Genomic DNA, 20,160 nt, shown 5'->3' with positions numbered 1-20,160 from the left:
TGCATCAATTGGACCTTTACATTGACGATGTAACACAGAAATTGCAACGGAATTGAATACAAAAGGCTCAATGCTGACATAAGGAAAAGGAAAGTGACTTTTCTAATTGTCTGTGCTTTGAGCTTCTCCTGGGAGACCGGTATTAGATTCCGATGCACCATTGCAGGCTATTATATCACTTGTTCATTTACATTGACGATGAAACACAGACATTGCATCGGGATTGATTACAAAGGGCACAATGCCACGTAAGTACAAGAAGAGTGCTCTTATAAATGTCTGTGCATTGAGCTTCTCCTGGGAGGGCAGTATTCGATTCCGATGGACCACTGCAGGTTTTCTGCATCAATTGGACCTTTACATTGACGATGTAACACAGAAATTGCATCGGAATTGAATACAAAAGGCACAATGCCGACTTAAGGAAAAGAAGAGTGACTTTTCTAATTGTCTGTGCTTTGAGCTTCTCCTGGGAGACCGGTATTAGATTCCGATGCACTATTGCAGGCTATTTTATCACTTGATCGTTTACATTGACGATGAAACACAGACATTGCACCGGAATTGAATACAAAGGGCACAATGCCACGTAAGTAAAGGAAGAGTGCTCTTATAAATGTATGTGCTTTGAGCTTCTCCCGGGAGGGCAGTATTCGATTCCGATGGACCATTGCAGGTTTTCTGCATCAATTGGACCTTTACATTGACGATGAAACACAGAAATTGCATCGGAATTGAATACAAAAGGCACAATGCCATCTTAAGTATAAGAAGAGTGACTCTTCTCATTTTCTGTGCTTGAGGTATTTGTGGGAGAGCAGTATTAGATACCGATGCACCACTACAAGTTTTCTGCATCAATTGGACCTTTAAATTGAGGATGTAACACAGAAATTGCATCGGAATTGAATACAAAAGGCACAATGCCGACTTAAGTACAAGAAGAGTGACTTTTCTAATTGTCTGTGCTGTGAGCTTCTCCTGGGAGTCCGGTATTAGATTCCGATGCACCATTGCAGACTATTTTATCACTTGATCGTTTACATTGACGATGAAACACGGACATAGCATCGGGATTGAACACAAAGGGCACAATGCCACGTAAGTACAAGAAGAGTGCTTTTATAATTGTCTGTGCTTTTAGCTTCTCCTGGAAGGGCAGTATTCGATTCCGATGCACCACTGCAGGTTTTCCTTGACGATGGAACACAGATATTGCATCGGAATTGAATACAAAAGGCACAATGCCGACTTAAGGGATAGAAGAGTGACTTTTCTAATTGACTGTGCTTTGAGCTTCTCCTGGGAGACCGGTATTAAATTCCGATGCACCATTGCAGGCTATTTTATCACTTGTTCATTTACATTGACGATGAAACTCAGACATTGCATCGGGATTGAATACAAAGGGCACAATGCCACGTAAGTACAAGAAGAGTGCTCTTATAATTGTCTGTGCTTTGAGCTTCTCCTGGGAGGGCAGTATTCGATTCCGATGCACCACTGCAGGTTTTCTGCATCATTTGGACCTTTACATTGACGGTGAAACACAGAAATTGCATCGGAATTGAATACAAAAGGCACAATGCCGACATAAGTACAAGAAGAGTGACTCATCTCATTTTCTGTGCTTTGAGCTATTCCTGGGAGAGCAGTATTCGATTCCGAAGCACCACTGCAGGTTTTTTGCATCATCTGGACCTTTACGTTGACGATGGAACACAGAAATTGCATCGGAATTGAATACAAAAGACACAATGCCGACTTAAGAAAAAGAAGAGTGACTTTTCTAATTGTCTGTGCTTTGAGCTTCTCCTGGGAGACCGGTATTAGATTCTGATGCACCATTGCAGGCTATTTTATCACTTGATCGTTTACATTGACGATGAACACACAGACATTGCATCGCGAGTGAATACAAAGGGCACTATGCCACGTAAGTACAAGAAGAGTGCTCCTACAATCGTCTGTGCTTTGAGCTTCTCCTGGGAGGGCAGTATCCGATTCCGATGCACCACTGCAGGTTTTCTGCATCAATTGGACCTTTACATTGACGATGGAACACAGAAATTGCATCGGAATTGAATACAAAAGGCACAATGCCGACTTAAGTACAGGAAGAGTGACTTTTCTAATTGTCTGTGCTTTGAGCATCTCCTGGGAGACCGGTATTAGATTCCGATGCACCATTGCAGGCTATTTTATCACTTGATCGTTTACATCGACGATGAAACACAGACATTGCATCGGGATTGAGTACAAAGGGCACAATGCCACGTAAGTACAAGAAGAGTGCTCTTATAATTGTCTGTGCTTTGAGCTTCTCCTGGGAGGGCAGTATTCGATTCCGACGCACCCACCACTGCAGGTTTTCTGCATCAATTGGACCTTTACATTGACGATGAAACACAGAAATTGCATCGGAATTGAATACAAAAGGCACAATGCCGACTTAAAAAATAGAAGAGTGACTCTTCTCATTTTCTGTGCTCTGAGCTATTCCTGGGAGAGCAGTATTCGATTCCGAAGCACCACTGCAGGCTTTGTGCATCATCTGGACCTTTACATTGACGATGAAACTCAGAAATTGCATCGGGATTGAATACAAAGGGCACAATGCCACGTAAGTACAAGAAGAGTGCTCTTATAATTGTCTGTGCTTTGAGCGTCTCCTGGGAGGGCAGTATTGGATTCCGATGGACCACTGCAGGTTTTCTGCATCAATTGGACCTTTACATTGACGATGAAACACAGAAATTGCATCGGAATTGAATACAAAAGGCACAATGCCATCTTAAGTATTAGAAGAGTGACTCTTCTCATTTTCTTTGCTTTGAGCTATTTCTGGGAGAGCAGTATTAGATACCGATGCACCACTACAAGTTTTCTGCATCAATTGGACATTTACATTGACGATGTAACACAGAAATATCATCGGAATTGAATACAAAAGGCACAATGCCAGGTTAAGGAAAAGAAGAGTGACTTTTCTAATTGTCTGTGCTTTGAGCTTCTCCTGGGAGACCGGTATTAGATTACGATGCACCATTGCAAGCTATTTTATCACTTGATCGTTTACATTGACGACGAAACACAGACATTGCATCGGAATTGAAACCAAAGGGCACAATGCCACGTAAGTACAAGAAGGGTGCTCTTATAATTGTCTGTGCTTTGAGCTTCTCCTGGGAGAGCAGTATTCGATTCCGATGGCCCACAGCATGTTTTCTGCATCAATTGGTCCTTTACATTGACGATGTTACACAGTAATTGCATCGGAATTGAATACAAAAGGCACAATGCCGACTTAAGGAAAAGAAGGGTACTTTTGTAATTGTCTGTGCTTTGAGCTTCTACTGGGAGACCGGTATTAGAGTCCTATGCAATATTGCAGGCTATTTTATCACTTGATCGTTTACATTGACGATGAAACACAGACATTGCATGGGAATTGAATACAAAGGGCACAATGCCACGTAAGTACAAGAAGAGTGCTCTTATAATTGTATGTGCTTTGAGCTTCTCCTGGGAGGGCAGTATTCGATTCCGATGCACAACTGCAGGTTTTCTGCATCAATTGGACCTTTACATTGACGATGTAACACAGAAATTGCATCGGAATTGAATACAAAAGGCACAATGCTGACTAAAGAAAAAGAAGAGTGAGTTTTCTAATTGTCTGTGCTTTGAGCTTATCCTGGGAGACCGGTATTAGATTCCGATGCACCATTGCAGGCTATTTTATCACTTGATCGTTTACATTGACGATGAAACACAGACATTGCATCGGAATTGAATACAAAGGGCACAATGCCACGTAAGTACAAGAAGAGTGCACTTATAATTGTCTGTGCTTTGAGCTTCTCCTGGGAGGGCAGTATTCGTTTCCGATGCACAACTGCAGGTTTTGTGCATCAATTGGACCTTTACATTGACGATGTAACACAGAAATTGCATCGGAATTGAATACAAAAGGCACAATGCCGACTTAAGAAAAAGAAGAGTGAGTTTTCTAATTGTCTGTGCTTTGAGCTTCTCCTGGGAGACCGGTATTAGATTCCGATGCACCATTGCAGGCTATTTTATCACTTGATCGTTTACATTGACGATGAAACACAGACATTGCATCGGGATTGAACACAAAGGGCACTATGCCACGTAAGTACAAGAAGAGTGCTTTTATAATTGTCTGTGCTTTTAGCTTCTCCTGGGAAGGCAGTATTCGATTCCGATGCACCACTGCAGGTTTTCTTTGACGATGGAACACAGATATTGCATCGGAATTGAATACAAAAGGCACAATGCCGACTTAAGGAGTAGAAGAGTGACTTTTCTAATTGTCTGTGCTTTGAGCTTCTCCTGGGAGACCGGTATTAAATTCCGATGCACCATTGCAGGCTATTTTATCACTTGATCGTTTACATTGACGATGAAACTCAGACATTGCATCGGGATTGAATACAAAGGGCACAATGCCACGTAAGTACAAGAAGAGTGCTCTTATAATTGTCTGTGTTTTGAGCTCCTCCTGGGAGGGCAGTATTCGAATCCGATTCACCACTGCAGATTTTCTGCATCAATTGGACCTTTATATTGACGATGTAACACAGAAACTGCATCGGAATTGAATACAAAAGGCACAATGCAGACTTAAGAAAAAGAAGAGTGACTTTTCTAATTTTCTGTCCTTTGAGCTTCTCCTGGGAGACCGGTATTAGGTTCCGATGCACCATTGCAGGCTATTATATCACTTGTTCATTTACATTGACTATGAAACACATACATTGCATCGGGATTGAATACAAAGGGCACAATGCCACGTAAGTACAAGAAGAGTGCTCTTATAAATGTCTGTGCTTTGAGCTTCTCCTGGGAGGGCAGTATTCGATTCTGATGGACCATTGCAGGTTTTCTGCATCAATTGGACCTTTACAATGACGATGTAACACAGAAATTGCATCGGAATTGAATACAAAAGGCACAATGCCATCTTAAGTATTAGAAGAGTGACTCTTCTCATTTTCTTTGCTTTGAGCTATTTCTGGGAGAGCAGTATTAGATACCGATGCACCACTACAAGTTCGCTGCATCAATTGGACATTTACATTGACGATGTAACACAGAAATTGCATCGGAATTGAATACAAAAGGCACAATGCCGACTTAAGTACAAGAAGAGTGACTCTTCTCATTTTCTGTGCTTTGAGCTTCTCCTGGGAGACCGGTATTAGATTCCGATGCACCATTGCAAGCTATTTTATCACTTGATCGTTTACATTGACGACGAAACACAGACATTGCATCGGAATTGAAACCAAAGGGCACAATGCCACGTAAGTACAAGAAGGGTGCTCTTATAATTGTCTGTGCTTTGAGCTTCTCCTGGGAGGGCAGTATTCGATTCCGAAGGACCACTGCATGTTTTCTGCATCAATTGGTCCTTTACATTGACGATGTTACACAGTAATTGCATCGGAATTGAATACAAAAGGCACAATGCCGACTTAAGGAAAAGAAGGGTGACTTTTGTAATTGTCAGTGCTTTGAGCTTCTACTGGGAGACCGGTATTAGAGTCCTATGCAATATTGCAGGCTATTTTATCACTTGATCGTTTACATTGACGATGAAACACAGACATTGCATCGGGATTGAATACAAAGGGCACAATGCCACGTAAGTACAAGAAGAGTGTTCTTATAATTGTCTGTGCTTTGAGCTTCTCCTGGGAGGGCAGTATTCGATTCCGATGCACCACTGCAGGTTTTCTGCATCAATTGGAGCTTTACATTGACGATGAAACACAGACATTGCATCGGGATTGAATACAAAGGGCACAATGCCACGTAAGTACAAGAAGAGTGTTCTTATAATTGTCTGTGCTTTGAGCTTCTCCTGGGAGGGCAGTATTCGATTCCGATGGACCACTGCAGGTTTTCTGCATCAATTGGACCTTTACATTGACGATGAAACACAGAAATTGCATCGGAATTGAATACAAAAGACACAATGCCGACTTAAGAAAAAGAAGCGTGACTTTTCTAATTGTCTGTGCTTTGAGCTTCTCCTGGTAGACCGGTATTAGATTCCGATGCACCATTGCAGGCTATTTTATCACTTGATCGTTTACATTGACGATGAAACACAGACATTGCATCGGAATTGAATACAAAGGGCACAATGCCACGTAAGTACAAGAAGAGTGCTCTTATAATTGTCTGTGCTTTGAGCTTCTCCTGGGAGGGCAGTATTCGATTCCGATGCACAACTGCAGGTTTTCTGCATCAATTGGACCTATACATTGACGATGTAACACAGAAATTGCATCGGAATTGAATACAAAAGGCACAATGCTGACTTAAGAAAAAGAAGAGTGAGTTTTCTAATTGTCTGTGCTTTGAGCTTATCCTGGGAGACCGGTATTAGATTCCGATGCACCATTGCAGGCTATTTTATCACTTGATCGTTCACATTGACGATGAAACACAGACATTGCATCGGAATTGAATACAAAGGGCACAATGCCACGTAAGTACAAGAAGAGTGCACTTATAATTGTCTGTGCTTTGAGCTTCTCCTGGGAGGGCAGTATTCGTTTCCGATGCACAACTGCAGGTTTTGTGCATCAATTGGACCGTTACATTGACGATGTAACACAGAAATTGCATCGGAATTGAATACAAAAGGCACAATGCCGACTTAAGAAAAAGAAGAGTGACTTTTCTAATTCTCTGTGCTTTGAGCTTCTCCTGTGAAACCGGTTTTAGATTCCGATGCACCATTGCAGGCTATTTTATCACTTGATCGTTTACATTGACGATGAAACACAGACATTGCATCGGAATTGAATACAAAGGGCACAATGCCACGTAAGTACAAGCAGAGTGCTCTTATAGTTGTCTGTGCTTTGAGCTTCTCCTGGGAGGGCAGTATTCGACTCCGATGCACAACTGCAGGTTTTCTGCATCAATTGGACCTTTACATTGACGATGAAACACAGAAATTGCATCGGAATTGAATACAAAAGGCACAATGTCGACTTAAGAAAAAGAAGAGTGAGTTTTCTAATTGTCTGTGCTTTGAGCTTCTCCTGGGAGACCGGTATTAGATTCCGATGCACCATTGCAGGCTATTTTATCACTTGATCGTTTACATTGACGATGAAACACAGACATTGCATCGGGATTGAATACAAAGGGCACAATGCCACGTAAGTACAAGAAGAGTGCTCTTATAATTGTCTGTGCTTTGAGCTTCTCCTGGGAGGGCAGTATTAGATTCCGATGGACCACTGCAGGTTTTCGGCATCAATTGGACCTTTACATTGACGATGTAGCACAGACATTGCATCGGAATTGAATACAAAAGCCACAATGCCGACTTAAGGAAAAGTAGAGTGACTTTTGTAATTGTCTCTGCTTTGAGCTTCTCCTGGGAGACCGGTATTAGATTCCGATGCACCATTGCATTCTATTTTATCACTTGATCGTTTACATTGACGATGAAACACAGACATTGCATCGGAATTGAATACAAAGGGCACAATGCCATGTAAGTACAAGAAGAGTGCTCTTATAATTGTCTGTGCTTTGAGCTTCTCCTGGGAGGGCAGTATTCGATTCCGATGCACAACTGCAGGTTTTCTTTATCAATTGGACCTTTACATTGACGTAGTAACACAGAAATTGCATCGGAATTGAATACAAAAGGCACAATGCCGACTTAAGAAAAAGAAGAGTGACTTTTCTAATTCTCTGTGCTTTGAGCTTCTCCTGGGAGACCGGTTTTAGATTCCGATGCACCATTGCAGGCTATTTTATCACTTGATCGTTTACATTGACGATGAAACACAGACATTGCATCGGGATTGAATACAAAGGGCGCAATCCCACGTAAGTACAAGAAGAGTGCTCTTATAAATGTCTGTGCTTTGAGCTTCTCCTGGGAGGGCAGTATTCGATTCCGATGGCCCATTGCAGGTTTTCTGCATCAATTGGACCTTTACATTGACGATGAAACACAGAAATTGCATCGGAATTGAATACAAAAGGCACAATGCCATCTTAAGTATAAGAAGAGTGACACTTCTCATTTTCTGTGCTTTGAGGTATTTCTGGGAGAGCAGTATTAGATACCGATGCACCAGTACAAGTTTTCTGCATCAATTGGACCTTTACATTGACGATGTAACACAGAAAATGCATCGGAATTGAATACAAAAAGCACAATGCCGACTTAAGAACAAGAAGAGTGACTTTTCTAATTGTCTGTGCTTTGAGCTTCTCCTGGGAGACCGGTATTAGATTCCGATGCACCATTGCAGACTATTTTATCACTTGATCGTTTACATTGACGATGAAACACAGACATTGCATCGGGATTGAATACAAAGGGCACAATGCCACGTAAGTACAAGAAGAGTGTTCTTATAATTGTCTGTGCTTTGAGCTTCACCTGGGAGGGCAGTATTCGATTCCGATGCACCACTGCAGGTTTTCTGCATCAATTGGACCTTTACATTGACGATGTAACACAGAAATTGCAACGGAATTGAATACAAAAGGCTCAATGCTGACATAAGGAAAAGGAAAGTGACTTTTCTAATTGTCTGTGCTTTGAGCTTCTCCTGGGAGACCGGTATTAGATTCCGATGCACCATTGCAGGCTATTATATCACTTGTTCATTTACATTGACGATGAAACACAGACATTGCATCGGGATTGATTACAAAGGGCACAATGCCACGTAAGTACAAGAAGAGTGCTCTTATAAATGTCTGTGCATTGAGCTTCTCCTGGGAGGGCAGTATTCGATTCCGATGGACCACTGCAGGTTTTCTGCATCAATTGGACCTTTACATTGACGATGTAACACAGAAATTGCATCGGAATTGAATACAAAAGGCACAATGCCGACTTAAGGAAAAGAAGAGTGACTTTTCTAATTGTCTGTGCTTTGAGCTTCTCCTGGGAGACCGGTATTAGATTCCGATGCACTATTGCAGGCTATTTTATCACTTGATCGTTTACATTGACGATGAAACACAGACATTGCACCGGAATTGAATACAAAGGGCACAATGCCACGTAAGTAAAGGAAGAGTGCTCTTATAAATGTATGTGCTTTGAGCTTCTCCCGGGAGGGCAGTATTCGATTCCGATGGACCATTGCAGGTTTTCTGCATCAATTGGACCTTTACATTGACGATGAAACACAGAAATTGCATCGGAATTGAATACAAAAGGCACAATGCCATCTTAAGTATAAGAAGAGTGACTCTTCTCATTTTCTGTGCTTGAGGTATTTGTGGGAGAGCAGTATTAGATACCGATGCACCACTACAAGTTTTCTGCATCAATTGGACCTTTAAATTGAGGATGTAACACAGAAATTGCATCGGAATTGAATACAAAAGGCACAATGCCGACTTAAGTACAAGAAGAGTGACTTTTCTAATTGTCTGTGCTGTGAGCTTCTCCTGGGAGTCCGGTATTAGATTCCGATGCACCATTGCAGACTATTTTATCACTTGATCGTTTACATTGACGATGAAACACAGACATAGCATCGGGATTGAACACAAAGGGCACAATGCCACGTAAGTACAAGAAGAGTGCTTTTATAATTGTCTGTGCTTTTAGCTTCTCCTGGAAGGGCAGTATTCGATTCCGATGCACCACTGCAGGTTTTCCTTGACGATGGAACACAGATATTGCATCGGAATTGAATACAAAAGGCACAATGCCGACTTAAGGGATAGAAGAGTGACTTTTCTAATTGACTGTGCTTTGAGCTTCTCCTGGGAGACCGGTATTAAATTCCGATGCACCATTGCAGGCTATTTTATCACTTGTTCATTTACATTGACGATGAAACTCAGACATTGCATCGGGATTGAATACAAAGGGCACAATGCCACGTAAGTACAAGAAGAGTGCTCTTATAATTGTCTGTGCTTTGAGCTTCTCCTGGGAGGGCAGTATTCGATTCCGATGCACCACTGCAGGTTTTCTGCATCATTTGGACCTTTACATTGACGGTGAAACACAGAAATTGCATCGGAATTGAATACAAAAGGCACAATGCCGACATAAGTACAAGAAGAGTGACTCATCTCATTTTCTGTGCTTTGAGCTATTCCTGGGAGAGCAGTATTCGATTCCGAAGCACCACTGCAGGTTTTTTGCATCATCTGGACCTTTACGTTGACGATGAAACTCAGAAATTGCATCGGGATTGAATACAAAGGGCACAATGACACGTAAGTACAAGAAGAGTGCTCTTATAATTGTCTGTGCTTTGAGCTTCTCCTGGGAGTGCAGTATTCGATTCCGATGCACCACTGCAGGTTTCCTGCATCAATTGGACCTTTACATTGACGATGGAACACAGAAATTGCATCGGAATTGAATACAAAAGACACAATGCCGACTTAAGAAAAAGAAGAGTGACTTTTCTAATTGTCTGTGCTTTGAGCTTCTCCTGGGAGACCGGTATTAGATTCTGATGCACCATTGCAGGCTATTTTATCACTTGATCGTTTACATTGACGATGAACACACAGACATTGCATCGCGAGTGAATACAAAGGGCACTATGCCACGTAAGTACAAGAAGAGTGCTCCTACAATCGTCTGTGCTTTGAGCTTCTCCTGGGAGGGCAGTATCCGATTCCGATGCACCACTGCAGGTTTTCTGCATCAATTGGACCTTTACATTGACGATGGAACACAGAAATTGCATCGGAATTGAATACAAAAGGCACAATGCCGACTTATGTACAGGAAGAGTGACTTTTCTAATTGTCTGTGCTTTGAGCATCTCCTGGGAGACCGGTATTAGATTCCGATGCACCATTGCAGGCTATTTTATCACTTGATCGTTTACATCGACGATGAAACACAGACATTGCATCGGGATTGAGTACAAAGGGCACAATGCCACGTAAGTACAAGAAGAGTGCTCTTATAATTGTCTGTGCTTTGAGCTTCTCCTGGGAGGGCAGTATTCGATTCCGACGCACCCACCACTGCAGGTTTTCTGCATCAATTGGACCTTTACATTGACGATGAAACACAGAAATTGCATCGGAATTGAATACAAAAGGCACAATGCCGACTTAAAAAATAGAAGAGTGACTCTTCTCATTTTCTGTGCTCTGAGCTATTCCTGGGAGAGCAGTATTCGATTCCGAAGCACCACTGCAGGCTTTGTGCATCATCTGGACCTTTACATTGACGATGAAACTCAGAAATTGCATCGGGATTGAATACAAAGGGCACAATGCCACGTAAGTACAAGAAGAGTGCTCTTATAATTGTCTGTGCTTTGAGCGTCTCCTGGGAGGGCAGTATTGGATTCCGATGGACCACTGCAGGTTTTCTGCATCAATTGGACCTTTACATTGACGATGAAACACAGAAATTGCATCGGAATTGAATACAAAAGGCACAATGCCATCTTAAGTATTAGAAGAGTGACTCTTCTCATTTTCTTTGCTTTGAGCTATTTCTGGGAGAGCAGTATTAGATACCGATGCACCACTACAAGTTTTCTGCATCAATTGGACATTTACATTGACGATGTAACACAGAAATATCATCGGAATTGAATACAAAAGGCACAATGCCAGGTTAAGGAAAAGAAGAGTGACTTTTCTAATTGTCTGTGCTTTGAGCTTCTCCTGGGAGACCGGTATTAGATTACGATGCACCATTGCAAGCTATTTTATCACTTGATCGTTTACATTGACGACGAAACACAGACATTGCATCGGAATTGAAACCAAAGGGCACAATGCCACGTAAGTACAAGAAGGGTGCTCTTATAATTGTCTGTGCTTTGAGCTTCTCCTGGGAGAGCAGTATTCGATTCCGATGGCCCACAGCATGTTTTCTGCATCAATTGGTCCTTTACATTGACGATGTTACACAGTAATTGCATCGGAATTGAATACAAAAGGCACAATGCCGACTTAAGGAAAAGAAGGGTACTTTTGTAATTGTCTGTGCTTTGAGCTTCTACTGGGAGACCGGTATTAGAGTCCTATGCAATATTGCAGGCTATTTTATCACTTGATCGTTTACATTGACGATGAAACACAGACATTGCATGGGAATTGAATACAAAGGGCACAATGCCACGTAAGTACAAGAAGAGTGCTCTTATAATTGTATGTGCTTTGAGCTTCTCCTGGGAGGGCAGTATTCGATTCCGATGCACAACTGCAGGTTTTCTGCATCAATTGGACCTTTACATTGACGATGTAACACAGAAATTGCATCGGAATTGAATACAAAAGGCACAATGCTGACTAAAGAAAAAGAAGAGTGAGTTTTCTAATTGTCTGTGCTTTGAGCTTATCCTGGGAGACCGGTATTAGATTCCGATGCACCATTGCAGGCTATTTTATCACTTGATCGTTTACATTGACGATGAAACACAGACATTGCATCGGAATTGAATACAAAGGGCACAATGCCACGTAAGTACAAGAAGAGTGCACTTATAATTGTCTGTGCTTTGAGCTTCTCCTGGGAGGGCAGTATTCGTTTCCGATGCACAACTGCAGGTTTTGTGCATCAATTGGACCTTTACATTGACGATGTAACACAGAAATTGCATCGGAATTGAATACAAAAGGCACAATGCCGACTTAAGAAAAAGAAGAGTGAGTTTTCTAATTGTCTGTGCTTTGAGCTTCTCCTGGGAGACCGGTATTAGATTCCGATGCACCATTGCAGGCTATTTTATCACTTGATCGTTTACATTGACGATGAAACACAGACATTGCATCGGGATTGAACACAAAGGGCACTATGCCACGTAAGTACAAGAAGAGTGCTTTTATAATTGTCTGTGCTTTTAGCTTCTCCTGGGAAGGCAGTATTCGATTCCGATGCACCACTGCAGGTTTTCTTTGACGATGGAACACAGATATTGCATCGGAATTGAATACAAAAGGCACAATGCCGACTTAAGGAATAGAAGAGTGACTTTTCTAATTGTCTGTGCTTTGAGCTTCTCCTGGGAGACCGGTATTAAATTCCGATGCACCATTGCAGGCTATTTTATCACTTGATCGTTTACATTGACGATGAAACTCAGACATTGCATCGGGATTGAATACAAAGGGCACAATGCCACGTAAGTACAAGAAGAGTGCTCTTATAATTGTCTGTGTTTTGAGCTCCTCCTGGGAGGGCAGTATTCGAATCCGATTCACCACTGCAGATTTTCTGCATCAATTGGACCTTTATATTGACGATGTAACACAGAAACTGCATCGGAATTGAATACAAAAGGCACAATGCAGACTTAAGAAAAAGAAGAGTGACTTTTCTAATTTTCTGTCCTTTGAGCTTCTCCTGGGAGACCGGTATTAGGTTCCGATGCACCATTGCAGGCTATTATATCACTTGTTCATTTACATTGACTATGAAACACATACATTGCATCGGGATTGAATACAAAGGGCACAATGCCACGTAAGTACAAGAAGAGTGCTCTTATAAATGTCTGTGCTTTGAGCTTCTCCTGGGAGGGCAGTATTCGATTCTGATGGACCATTGCAGGTTTTCTGCATCAATTGGACCTTTACAATGACGATGTAACACAGAAATTGCATCGGAATTGAATACAAAAGGCACAATGCCATCTTAAGTATTAGAAGAGTGACTCTTCTCATTTTCTTTGCTTTGAGCTATTTCTGGGAGAGCAGTATTAGATACCGATGCACCACTACAAGTTCTCTGCATCAATTGGACATTTACATTGACGATGTAACACAGAAATTGCATCGGAATTGAATACAAAAGGCACAATGCCGACTTAAGTACAAGAAGAGTGACTCTTCTCATTTTCTGTGCTTTGAGCTTCTCCTGGGAGACCGGTATTAGATTCCGATGCACCATTGCAAGCTATTTTATCACTTGATCGTTTACATTGACGACGAAACACAGACATTGCATCGGAATTGAAACCAAAGGGCACAATGCCACGTAAGTACAAGAAGGGTGCTCTTATAATTGTCTGTGCTTTGAGCTTCTCCTGGGAGGGCAGTATTCGATTCCGAAGGACCACTGCATGTTTTCTGCATCAATTGGTCCTTTACATTGACGATGTTACACAGTAATTGCATCGGAATTGAATACAAAAGGCACAATGCCGACTTAAGGAAAAGAAGGGTGACTTTTGTAATTGTCTGTGCTTTGAGCTTCTACTGGGAGACCGGTATTAGAGTCCTATGCAATATTGCAGGCTATTTTATCACTTGATCGTTTACATTGACGATGAAACACAGACATTGCATCGGGATTGAATACAAAGGGCACAATGCCACGTAAGTACAAGAAGAGTGTTCTTATAATTGTCTGTGCTTTGAGCTTCTCCTGGGAGGGCAGTATTCGATTCCGATGCACCACTGCAGGTTTTCTGCATCAATTGGAGCTTTACATTGACGATGAAACACAGACATTGCATCGGGATTGAATACAAAGGGCACAATGCCACGTAAGTACAAGAAGAGTGTTCTTATAATTGTCTGTGCTTTGAGCTTCTCCTGGGAGGGCAGTATTCGATTCCGATGGACCACTGCAGGTTTTCTGCATCAATTGGACCTTTACATTGACGATGAAACACAGAAATTGCATCGGAATTGAATACAAAAGACACAATGCCGACTTAAGAAAAAGAAGCGTGACTTTTCTAATTGTCTGTGCTTTGAGCTTCTCCTGGTAGACCGGTATTAGATTCCGATGCACCATTGCAGGCTATTTTATCACTTGATCGTTTACATTGACGATGAAACACAGACATTGCATCGGAATTGAATACAAAGGGCACAATGCCACGTAAGTACAAGAAGAGTGTTCTTATAATTGTCTGTGCTTTGAGCTTCTCCTGGGAGGGCAGTATTCGATTCCGATGCACAACTGCAGGTTTTCTGCATCAATTGGACCTTTACATTGACGATGTAACACAGAAATTGCATCGGAATTGAATACAAAAGGCACAATGCTGACTTAAGAAAAAGAAGAGTGAGTTTTCTAATTGTCTGTGCTTTGAGCTTATCCTGGGAGACCGGTATTAGATTCCGATGCACCATTGCAGGCTATTTTATCACTTGATCGTTCACATTGACGATGAAACACAGACATTGCATCGGAATTGAATACAAAGGGCACAATGCCACGTAAGTACAAGAAGAATGCACTTATAATTGTCTGTGCTTTGAGCTTCTCCTGGGAGGGCAGTATTCGTTTCCGATGCACAACTGCAGGTTTTGTGCATCAATTGGACCGTTACATTGACGATGTAACACAGAAATTGCATCGGAATTGAATACAAAAGGCACAATGCCGACTTAAGAAAAAGAAGAGTGACTTTTCTAATTCTCTGTGCTTTGAGCTTCTCCTGTGAAACCGGTTTTAGATTCCGATGCACCATTGCAGGCTATTTTATCACTTGATCGTTTACATTGACGATGAAACACAGACATTGCATCGGAATTGAATACAAAGGGCACAATGCCACGTAAGTACAAGCAGAGTGCTCTTATAGTTGTCTGTGCTTTGAGCTTCTCCTGGGAGGGCAGTATTCGACTCCGATGCACAACTGCAGGTTTTCTGCATCAATTGGACCTTTACATTGACGATGAAACACAGAAATTGCATCGGAATTGAATACAAAAGGCACAATGTCGACTTAAGAAAAAGAAGAGTGAGTTTTCTAATTGTCTGTGCTTTGAGCTTCTCCTGGGAGACCGGTATTAGATTCCGATGCACCATTGCAGGCTATTTTATCACTTGATCGTTTACATTGACGATGAAACACAGACATTGCATCGGGATTGAATACAAAGGGCACAATGCCACGTAAGTACAAGAAGAGTGCTCTTATAATTGTCTGTGCTTTGAGCTTCTCCTGGGAGGGCAGTATTAGATTCCGATGGACCACTGCAGGTTTTCGGCATCAATTGGACCTTTACATTGACGATGTAGCACAGACATTGCATCGGAATTGAATACAAAAGCCACAATGCCGACTTAAGGAAAAGTAGAGTGACTTTTGTAATTGTCTCTGCTTTGAGCTTCTCCTGGGAGACCGGTATTAGATTCCGATGCACCATTGCATTCTATTTTATCACTTGATCGTTTAAATTGACGATGAAACACAGACATTGCATCGGAATTGAATACAAAGGGCACAATGCCATGTAAGTACAAGAAGAGTGCTCTTATAATTGTCTGTGCTTTGAGCTTCTCCTGGGAGGGCAGTATTCGATTCCGATGCACAACTGCAGGTTTTCTTTATCAATTGGACCTTTACATTGACGTAGTAACACAGAAATTGCATCGGAATTGAATACAAAAGGCACAATGCCGACTTAAGAAAAAGAAGAGTGACTTTTCTAATTCTCTGTGCTTTGAGCTTCTCCTGGGAGACCGGTTTTAGATTCCGATGCACCATTGCAGGCTATTTTATCACTTGATCGTTTACATTGACGATGAAACACAGACATTGCATCGGGATTGAATACAAAGGGCGCAATCCCACGTAAGTACAAGAAGAGTGCTCTTATAAATGTCTGTGCTTTGAGCTTCTCCTGGGAGGGCAGTATTCGATTCCGATGGCCCATTGCAGGTTTTCTGCATCAATTGGACCTTTACATTGACGATGAAACACAGAAATTGCATCGGAATTGAATACAAAAGGCACAATGCCATCTTAAGTATAAGAAGAGTGACACTTCTCATTTTCTGTGCTTTGAGGTATTTCTGGGAGAGCAGTATTAGATACCGATGCACCAGTACAAGTTTTCTGCATCAATTGGACCTTTACATTGACGATGTAACACAGAAAATGCATCGGAATTGAATACAAAAAGCACAATGCCGACTTAAGAACAAGAAGAGTGACTTTTCTAATTGTCTGTGCTTTGAGCTTCTCCTGGGAGACCGGTATTAGATTCCGATGCACCATTGCAGACTATTTTATCACTTGATCGTTTACATTGACGATGAAACACAGACATTGCATCGGGATTGAATACAAAGGGCACAATGCCACGTAAGTACAAGAAGAGTGTTCTTATAATTGTCTGTGCTTTGAGCTTCACCTGGGAGGGCAGTATTCGATTCCGATGCACCACTGCAGGTTTTCTGCATCAATTGGACCTTTACATTGACGATGTAACACAGAAATTGCAACGGAATTGAATACAAAAGGCTCAATGCTGACATAAGGAAAAGGAAAGTGACTTTTCTAATTGTCTGTGCTTTGAGCTTCTCCTGGGAGACCGGTATTAGATTCCGATGCACCATTGCAGGCTATTATATCACTTGTTCATTTACATTGACGATGAAACACAGACATTGCATCGGGATTGATTACAAAGGGCACAATGCCACGTAAGTACAAGAAGAGTGCTCTTATAAATGTCTGTGCATTGAGCTTCTCCTGGGAGGGCAGTATTCGATTCCGATGGACCACTGCAGGTTTTCTGCATCAATTGGACCTTTACATTGACGATGTAACACAGAAATTGCATCGGAATTGAATACAAAAGGCACAATGCCGACTTAAGGAAAAGAAGAGTGACTTTTCTAATTGTCTGTGCTTTGAGCTTCTCCTGGGAGACCGGTATTAGATTCCGATGCACTATTGCAGGCTATTTTATCACTTGATCGTTTACATTGACGATGAAACACAGACATTGCACCGGAATTGAATACAAAGGGCACAATGCCACGTAAGTAAAGGAAGAGTGCTCTTATAAATGTATGTGCTTTGAGCTTCTCCCGGGAGGGCAGTATTCGATTCCGATGGACCATTGCAGGTTTTCTGCATCAATTGGACCTTTACATTGACGATGAAACACAGAAATTGCATCGGAATTGAATACAAAAGGCACAATGCCATCTTAAGTATAAGAAGAGTGACTCTTCTCATTTTCTGTGCTTGAGGTATTTGTGGGAGAGCAGTATTAGATACCGATGCACCACTACAAGTTTTCTGCATCAATTGGACCTTTAAATTGAGGATGTAACACAGAAATTGCATCGGAATTGAATACAAAAGGCACAATGCCGACTTAAGTACAAGAAGAGTGACTTTTCTAATTGTCTGTGCTGTGAGCTTCTCCTGGGAGTCCGGTATTAGATTCCGATGCACCATTGCAGACTATTTTATCACTTGATCGTTTACATTGACGATGAAACACAGACATAGCATCGGGATTGAACACAAAGGGCACAATGCCACGTAAGTACAAGAAGAGTGCTTTTATAATTGTCTGTGCTTTTAGCTTCTCCTGGAAGGGCAGTATTCGATTCCGATGCACCACTGCAGGTTTTCCTTGACGATGGAACACAGATATTGCATCGGAATTGAATACAAAAGGCACAATGCCGACTTAAGGGATAGAAGAGTGACTTTTCTAATTGACTGTGCTTTGAGCTTCTCCTGGGAGACCGGTATTAAATTCCGATGCACCATTGCAGGCTATTTTATCACTTGTTCATTTACATTGACGATGAAACTCAGACATTGCATCGGGATTGAATACAAAGGGCACAATGCCACGTAAGTACAAGAAGAGTGCTCTTATAATTGTCTGTGCTTTGAGCTTCTCCTGGGAGGGCAGTATTCGATTCCGATGCACCACTGCAGGTTTTCTGCATCATTTGGACCTTTACATTGACGGTGAAACACAGAAATTGCATCGGAATTGAATACAAAAGGCACAATGCCGACATAAGTACAAGAAGAGTGACTCATCTCATTTTCTGTGCTTTGAGCTATTCCTGGGAGAGCAGTATTCGATTCCGAAGCACCACTGCAGGTTTTTTGCATCATCTGGACCTTTACGTTGACGATGAAACTCAGAAATTGCATCGGGATTGAATACAAAGGGCACAATGACACGTAAGTACAAGAAGAGTGCTCTTATAATTGTCTGTGCTTTGAGCTTCTCCTGGGAGTGCAGTATTCGATTCCGATGCACCACTGCAGGTTTCCTGCATCAATTGGACCTTTACATTGACGATGGAACACAGAAATTGCATCGGAATTGAATACAAAAGACACAATGCCGACTTAAGAAAAAGAAGAGTGACTTTTCTAATTGTCTGTGCTTTGAGCTTCTCCTGGGAGACCGGTATTAGATTCTGATGCACCATTGCAGGCTATTTTATCACTTGATCGTTTACATTGACGATGAACACACAGACATTGCATCGCGAGTGAATACAAAGGGCACTATGCCACGTAAGTACAAGAAGAGTGCTCCTACAATCGTCTGTGCTTTGAGCTTCTCCTGGGAGGGCAGTATCCGATTCCGATGCACCACTGCAGGTTTTCTGCATCAATTGGACCTTTACATTGACGATGGAACACAGAAATTGCATCGGAATTGAATACAAAAGGCACAATGCCGACTTAAGTACAGGAAGAGTGACTTTTCTAATTGTCTGTGCTTTGAGCATCTCCTGGGAGACCGGTATTAGATTCCGATGCACCATTGCAGGCTATTTTATCACTTGATCGTTTACATCGACGATGAAACACAGACATTGCATCGGGATTGAGTACAAAGGGCACAATGCCACGTAAGTACAAGAAGAGTGCTCTTATAATTGTCTGTGCTTTGAGCTTCTCCTGGGAGGGCAGTATTCGATTCCGACGCACCCACCACTGCAGGTTTTCTGCATCAATTGGACCTTTACATTGACGATGAAACACAGAAATTGCATCGGAATTGAATACAAAAGGCACAATGCCGACTTAAAAAATAGAAGAGTGACTCTTCTCATTTTCTGTGCTCTGAGCTATTCCTGGGAGAGCAGTATTCGATTCCGAAGCACCACTGCAGGCTTTGTGCATCATCTGGACCTTTACATTGACGATGAAACTCAGAAATTGCATCGGGATTGAATACAAAGGGCACAATGCCACGTAAGTACAAGAAGAGTGCTCTTATAATTGTCTGTGCTTTGAGCGTCTCCTGGGAGGGCAGTATTGGATTCCGATGGACCACTGCAGGTTTTCTGCATCAATTGGACCTTTACATTGACGATGAAACACAGAAATTGCATCGGAATTGAATACAAAAGGCACAATGCCATCTTAAGTATAAGAAGAGTGACTCTTCTCATTATCT

The sequence above is a fragment of the Schistocerca nitens genome, chromosome 7 (assembly GCF_023898315.1).
Source record: "Schistocerca nitens isolate TAMUIC-IGC-003100 chromosome 7, iqSchNite1.1, whole genome shotgun sequence".
Lineage (NCBI taxonomy): Eukaryota > Metazoa > Arthropoda > Insecta > Orthoptera > Acrididae > Schistocerca > Schistocerca nitens.
This window is presented reverse-complemented; position numbering follows the sequence as displayed.